The sequence below is a fragment of the Phoxinus phoxinus genome (genome assembly GCF_949152265.1).
Source record: "Phoxinus phoxinus genome assembly, chromosome: 5".
Lineage (NCBI taxonomy): Eukaryota > Metazoa > Chordata > Actinopteri > Cypriniformes > Leuciscidae > Phoxinus > Phoxinus phoxinus.
Window position 1 is genome coordinate 32,947,262 of NC_136880.1, and position 6,839 is coordinate 32,954,100.

The following is a 6,839-nucleotide window of genomic DNA, read 5'->3' on the forward strand; positions in this document are numbered from 1 at the left end:
GTTTTTCTCCCTTATAATGGAAGTCAATTGTCACCAAAACAATCTTCAGAATATATTATTTAGTGTTCTGCAGAGGAAAGAAAGTCAAACATGTTTGAATCAACATGAGGGTGAGTAAATGATGACAGAATTTTTATTTTTGGGTGAACTATGCCTTTAATATGTTTGTTTAGCCCACTCACTCTCCTGCACAACAGCGAGGGGAAGGGAAATGCATCTGCGTCCTAATCTCCATCTGCTCCTCATAACCTGTATCCGATTCCAAGACTTCTTGCCTTCCTTAGCCATATTTTCCGAACTGCTCTTTAACTCCCTGTAAGAAACATATCTCAAATTAGCGCATCTCATTTTGCTCCTCAAGTTATGACCACAGAATAAGACAAACATCCTGCTCTTTCACACATACAGTTTGATGCCCGCACATAAGCTTATTTCTTTTGCATAGAACTACCTCTTTTCTTGTCACTTCAGTCCATACTTCTTTTCTCCTCCCTTTTGCTGGCACTCGGAAACACTTGGCCATATAAATGGGATGGAAAAAGCAGACTAGGTCCAAGGATTAAGCGAAACCAGGAATGATTATAATTCTGCTAACCCCTTTGGCACTGTTCACAAGGAAACATATCTCTGTTGTAATGCGAGCGTGTGCGTCTTTGAGAATAATTACACTTCCAGATACTGATTGAGGAAAAATCATACATGTAAGTGAGAGATGACACTCAAATCAATGTGTTAATATACAATTTAGCGAAGACAGCCGAATGTATTTGCTGTTTGGAATAAGCGTCAGGAGATGGATAATGTTTTGGCACTCTGGGTCCAGTCACGAGGCTTTCGGGAGGCGGACGTTCGGAGGCCAACGATCAAGGAGAATTCCATCAACAACATCTGGAATCCAAACTGCCTTAATACCAGCACACTGCAGGAGATAGAGGAAAACACGACTTATCTGTGCACAAACTGTTGATGTAATACAAATGATCTTTGATCTTGATTTTTTTTTCAATCAGACATGTCAAAACATAAATGTGCATTGCAATCTAATAAGATACCCATTACCCAATGACAGGCCCTCAAAGATGTATAAAGTATTTGTGATGCATTGTTCCTAAAGGCACAGACTAATGTATGCATTTCAGCCAGAGCGTATCTTGCTAAACAAGTTCTCAACCTATTTCACTCTGTGCACACATTTTAAGCAAGTTCAATCTTTTCCCAGCTGATTCTGCAGTACGAAGAACAACCTCAGCACTTTCTGCTCTGCCCACAATTCCCTCCATTTCTCTCTCTCTCTCTTTTTCTCCAGGCAAGTAGAGTTGAGTTTCCTGCAGTTTCTGCTAAGTGACTCACTTTTTTTCTTAAACAAGGCTTAACTGAAAACATTAGTATCACCACAAACATTTCAAGTCTCCCTCTTAAAACACATTCTCTCTTTTTTGAAGGTCTCTGGGAGACTTGCCTGCTCTTTGTGATCCATTTTACGTCTTCACAGCGCTCTGCTAGTTCGAATGAAGTCGGTCACATGCTATTTAACACCCTTTCTTGACAGGCTGTGTCCACTTCTTTCCTTATGGAGAGAATTCCTGTCTTTCCAAGCCTAATGAGAAAACAGACAGACCTTGAAGGAAACTTGAGGGAAAACTTTATTTTCATACAATAACCCTGAAATCATTATTTTGTATACATTTTTATTAAAGAGGTTAAATAGCCAAAGGGGCATCTTGGCTATTTTACCTCTTTAATGAAGGGAGAGAAAAAAGGAAAAATTATAATCTTTTCAGGGAAAACAAAACCTGGACCACAATAGTGATTTTTAGCCATTATGCGAACCATTTTAAGGTTATCACACTTAAAAGGATCTGTTAATAGTGATGGGGGTAAAATATACCTATGTTACGTGAAAAAATATGGAATAAATATGGGGCATGTGAATGTGATGCTCCTAAATGCAAACACATGTTTTTCCACAGCTAGTAACTTTCAATGCTGTACAGGATGTAAATTAACAGTAATGTAGGATGCACATGGTTTTAGTTTCATCGAGCCATAAAGCAGCAAATCATAAGTCATTCGGCTCCAATGGGCTTTAACACATACATACAACAGCTACAATGAAATTTGGCAAACTCATCTCTCTAAATACATTTCCATATCACGGTTTCCACAAAAAATATTAAGCACGCGCAACTGTTTTCAACATTGAGAAGAAATGTTTCTTGAACAACAAATCATCATATTAGAATGATTACTGAAGGATCATGTGACACTGAAAACTGCTGAAAATACAACCGTCCCCATATGTTTATTTTTTTAAATCATTAAAATAAAATAAAAATTGTAATATTTTGTAATTTTACTGTTTTTACTCTATTTTAATCAAACAAATGCAGCATTTGAGGTGAGCATAAGAGACTAATTCCGTTACTAATCAAACACAATATACTTCTTTTCTTGAGAGTTTGCATTTTCTTACATGCCAGTAAAGAATAAATCTAGTTAGGTAATGCTGAGTGTGCTTAAAATGTGCATAAAAGAAGAGGCACCTGCATTAACGTGTTGAGCTATGGGAAACATACCGTCTACACTTAAGACAGGGTGTGGTGCGAGTAGTTTTTTCCCCCCGCTGTTCCAGACAGGAGAATGTGGGAAAAAAACAGGTTATAGGAAGTAAAACAATCAACATCTCTAAACTCATAGTGTTGGTTCTTTCCCTCCTTCTTTAAAAGGCAAAGACTTCCAAACTGGGCAGGAAAAGACTCCCGACCAGGAGCTGCTGAATCAGTGTTTTACCCTCCCCCCACCCTACAGCACCAAACCCTGCTACCCTCACTCTGACCCAGTCACATCCTCCAGGAAACCCCCCTGCTTCAGTTCAGGCCTGCAACAGTTAACTGGACTCTTTCTTCACCTTATGACTTTAATGACTGGACTGCCACATCAGAAGCATGAGGTATATGTTCCCCTCCTTGTCTGTATTTAATATTTCCTTTTTTTCCACCCAGTGCTCCCTCTATTCTCGTCAGGTTGACTTGCATTAGATCCCGTCGCCCCTCCTCCAACACTGAACCACATATGGTTCTCATATATAAATCTATGTCATCAAAGTCTAACTCAAAGCAAAGGAAACGGATGAGAAACATGATGCACAAATACAAGAAGGTTTACATCGATTCTTTCTAAACGTGTTCGTAAAACGTCTGAAAAGCAGCGGTTTCCAGCTTTTGTGCTATAAGCAGAATTTTTGCATGAAGAATTCAAGTTTTTACAGCTTGAACCAAGCGGCTTTGGGGGTAGTGAGAGAAAGAAAGGAGGTTAGAAAGAGTTCTGAGATGCCACATCAGAGGGGGGCTTTGAAAAAGGAGCCTTGTGGTTAGTTTCTCCAACTGCTGGACACAAAAGGCAGTGCGGTGGGAAGGGGGCGTCTGCTGAAGATTGCTTAAAATCTGTTTACACTGCTCATTCATCAGCAGTTATCACAGGACTGACAGGATGTGGTACTGTAGCCTGATCTGAGGGCCCTATCCTTACATTACCCGACCTGGACAAGATTTAGGACAAAATGCATAGCCTAGTTGTTCTTCTCCCTGCTTCCCTTAAAGTGTGTTTTTTTTTCAGGTTCAAAAGAAGTTACGGGGATATAGTTCACCCAAAAATTACAATTCTGTCATTATTTGTTCACTCTCATATCCTTCCAAACCTGCATGCTCTTATTTCAGAAGTAAAACAGAAACATTTGAAAGAATGTACATGCACCCCTTGTCCATACAGTGACAGTTTATAGTGACTATAGAGCTGTCCAGCTTTAAAAAAAGCAAACAAAAACACAAACCAATGCAAAAGAAATCTGGTGACAATTAAATTAAATCTTGTAAGAATTGTGAACTTCATTGAAAGGGAATACAACTTGTGAATTTATATTAAGTCATATGGACTAGGCTTAAATTTTTTTATTCATGATTTTGTCCTTTTTGGAGCTTGATAGATGGGTCTGAACTGTTGTCATAGTATATAGATTTGGTCATTTTCTTTTATCCTTTAGAGGGATTTTTTTCCTCCTCAGCTTGTAAAAAAATGATGCTTCAACAGAAATACCTTTAAAAATAGAAGTACGGGGGGGGGGGGGGCAATTAGTATTTGTATTTAAGAGCTTATATTTATCTCTTCTGTACAAATTGTTATTGCGGCGATAAAGTTGTTTAAATCATCCTTTTAGCACTGGCAGTAATGCTCTAGGTGAATGAACATCTGGTTATATATTATAGACTCAATTATGCGTGTGGACTTTCTATGTATGTACTTTCTGGTATCCTTGCACATGGCGCAAAAGTTTAGGGTTTACAAGCATTAGCCATAACAGGAATTGAAGAATTGCATATTACTTTGATTAGAAACAAGTTAGTAATTGATTTTATCACACTAGTTACATGTTAAAGATATGTTTAAGTAGTGTGCTATACATAGTATTGTAGCATTTTTCCCAGGTTTAATGCCATGCCCCATAAACAGCCACTGTAAATGCATTACTGCAAACGCAACTTTTACTTGTTTTTATAAAATGAGACACAAGCCAAAGTAATTCTGTGGTATTCGACTGTATGCCACAGATGCTGTCGACAGCTTGAACTGAACATGGAATATTCCTTTAGGAGTTACTCCCATGTGCCCTATATGGTTTAACTGCCCGTGTGTGGTTTGTGAATTACTGTACACCGCTGCTGCACTGATAACCAAACCCACTTCTGAAGAACTTATTTTGGCCAACAACAAAAAAAAAGACCCGACTAAGATTTGAAACTTCTGAAAAGAATGATGCAACAAGTGCTACCTAATCCCAGAGTCTGTCTGACACACAAACTCATACAAAAAGGAACTCATGGAAATGGATTCCAAGAGAGGTAGCCTACTTACTGTACCTCAGTGACCTCAATTTATCAGTAGCCACAGGTTTTAATTTTGTTTTGTCTATATGTTTTTTTTGGATGAAACCCAATATATGAATCACAGAGGACCACGGTTTCAGCTAAAATTCTTCTTTACCGTTCTACTGAAGAAGAAAAAAAGAGTCACCTACATCTTGGATGGCCTGAGGGTAAATTAACGTCAAATTTTCATTTTTGTGTGAACTGGCCTTTACTTAACTACTTAAAGCGGCTTAATCAAGAAATATAACTGCAAAAGACTCAAGTAATTCCTCTTAAAGTATCTAGAGTACAAACTTACGAGAAGGAACTGTAGGTCACAGAAGCGGAGCGGGGCTTGGCGCTTGGCTGTGTGTGGGCACGGGATGGTCGACGTCGACCCAGTTCAACTGCCCTATGCAGTGTGTTCATTGCATCAGAACGGAAAAATGCTCCACTCAGCCACCAGGGCGCTAATTACAGAGGGCCTTTGCTGAGCTCGACAGGAAGGACGTCAGGGATGGAGGGAAGCAAGAGAGAGAAATGAGAGAAAGAAGGAAGGAAGAGCAACTGAGCAAGGAAGCATCTAACAAAGCAATAAAAATAGAAGGGTGGGAGTTGAGACTCAGACAGGGTGTAAACATTTGAGGCATTATATTTACCTGCTCGTGTGCGATACGTAACCAGACAACAATAGGTTTCAGAGATAATGAGTTTGGAACTGAAACAAAAGACCTTCCTCGTCACACAACCAATCACGAGCTGCATAACGAACACACTTACATTAGCCCAGAGCCATATAGCCTATACAGACATCAGCAAGGTTTTGTTGCGTAAAATTGAGGTAAAGGAGCTGCTTTAACCTTCAGGACTAAAAGGGCAGCAAGAGGCAGAATCATGTGACGACTTGTAGATTTAGATTTTTGTGAAGCCTGCCTCCTTGTGGTGTGTTGAGTAATGATAGTCCTTTAGGCTCCTGCCATTTACACTACGATTCAAAGGTTTGGGGTCAGTACCTTTATTTTTTCCTATTCAGCAAGGATGCATTAATTAAATTTATGAAAAGTGACAGTAAATATGTATTGCTACAACATATATATATATTTTAAATAAATGCTGTTCTTTGGACTTTTTATTAATCAAAGTATCCTGATTTATAATTCGTAAATATTAAGCAGCACAACTGTTTTCAATATTGAGAAGAAATGTTTCTTGAGTACCAAATCAGCATATTAGAACGATTTCTGAAGGATTATGTGACACTTAAGACTGGAGTAATGGCAGCTGAAACTTCAGCATCCATCACAGGAATGAATAACATTTTAAAACAGTTATTTTAAATAGTAATTTCAAATTATATATTTTTTTTCATCAAATAGATGCTGCCTTGGTAAACAATAAGAGACTTCTTTCAAAAACACCTGAAAGGCACCAAACTTTGGAAGAGTATAAATATAACAAAATTAGGTTAACTTCTAAATATACTAATACGTTTTTATATTTACATGTGTAAATTAACATTAAATGTATGAACAAATTAACAATGTATTTATAAATTAACAACCTACATTAAATAAAGTTCGTTAGTTCACACAATGTAATCATGCTTGAACGACTTAAACATTGCACAAAGTTAACAAATTGTAATACCAAGTCAAATACGTGTCCTTAACAGTTCATGCCCTCACCACACAAAACACCTGATACTGCTGATTGCAGCAATTCACATTCAAAATAAAACTAACAGAAAAATGCTATAACAGTCATAAAACACCAGAATACCATTTGCTGAGTGCAGATCTTACATTCTGAAGGATTCAAACTGGCCAGCAACACCGTGTTCACAATGGAAGCATCAAAGCTTTGTGTCCCCTTGTTCACCAACAAACCAATCAGCAGCTGTAAGCCGAGTAGGGACTTCAGCAACAGTGAAATGGTGAA

General features: G+C 38.1%; 1 long non-coding RNA gene across 3 annotated transcripts in view; it reads right to left on the bottom strand.

Moving 5' to 3' along the window:
• The window catches only part of LOC306999356, a 36,874-nt gene extending 31,085 nt beyond the window's left edge, over window positions 1-5,789 (bottom strand). The window contains exons 1-6 of one of the 3 annotated variants that reach the window (XR_013797833.1): window positions 5,561-5,789; window positions 5,221-5,391; window positions 1,460-1,597; window positions 700-919; window positions 452-605; window positions 183-313 (exon numbers count right to left, since the gene is read on the bottom strand). This is a non-coding gene — a long non-coding RNA (uncharacterized lncRNA). Of the gene's footprint in view, window positions 1-182; window positions 314-451; window positions 606-699; window positions 920-1,459; window positions 1,598-5,220; window positions 5,392-5,560 lie in introns of those variants that run through there. The other 2 variants (XR_013797831.1, XR_013797832.1) reach the window with 2 other exon arrangements.
• Window positions 5,790-6,839: the final 1,050 nt, after the last annotated feature.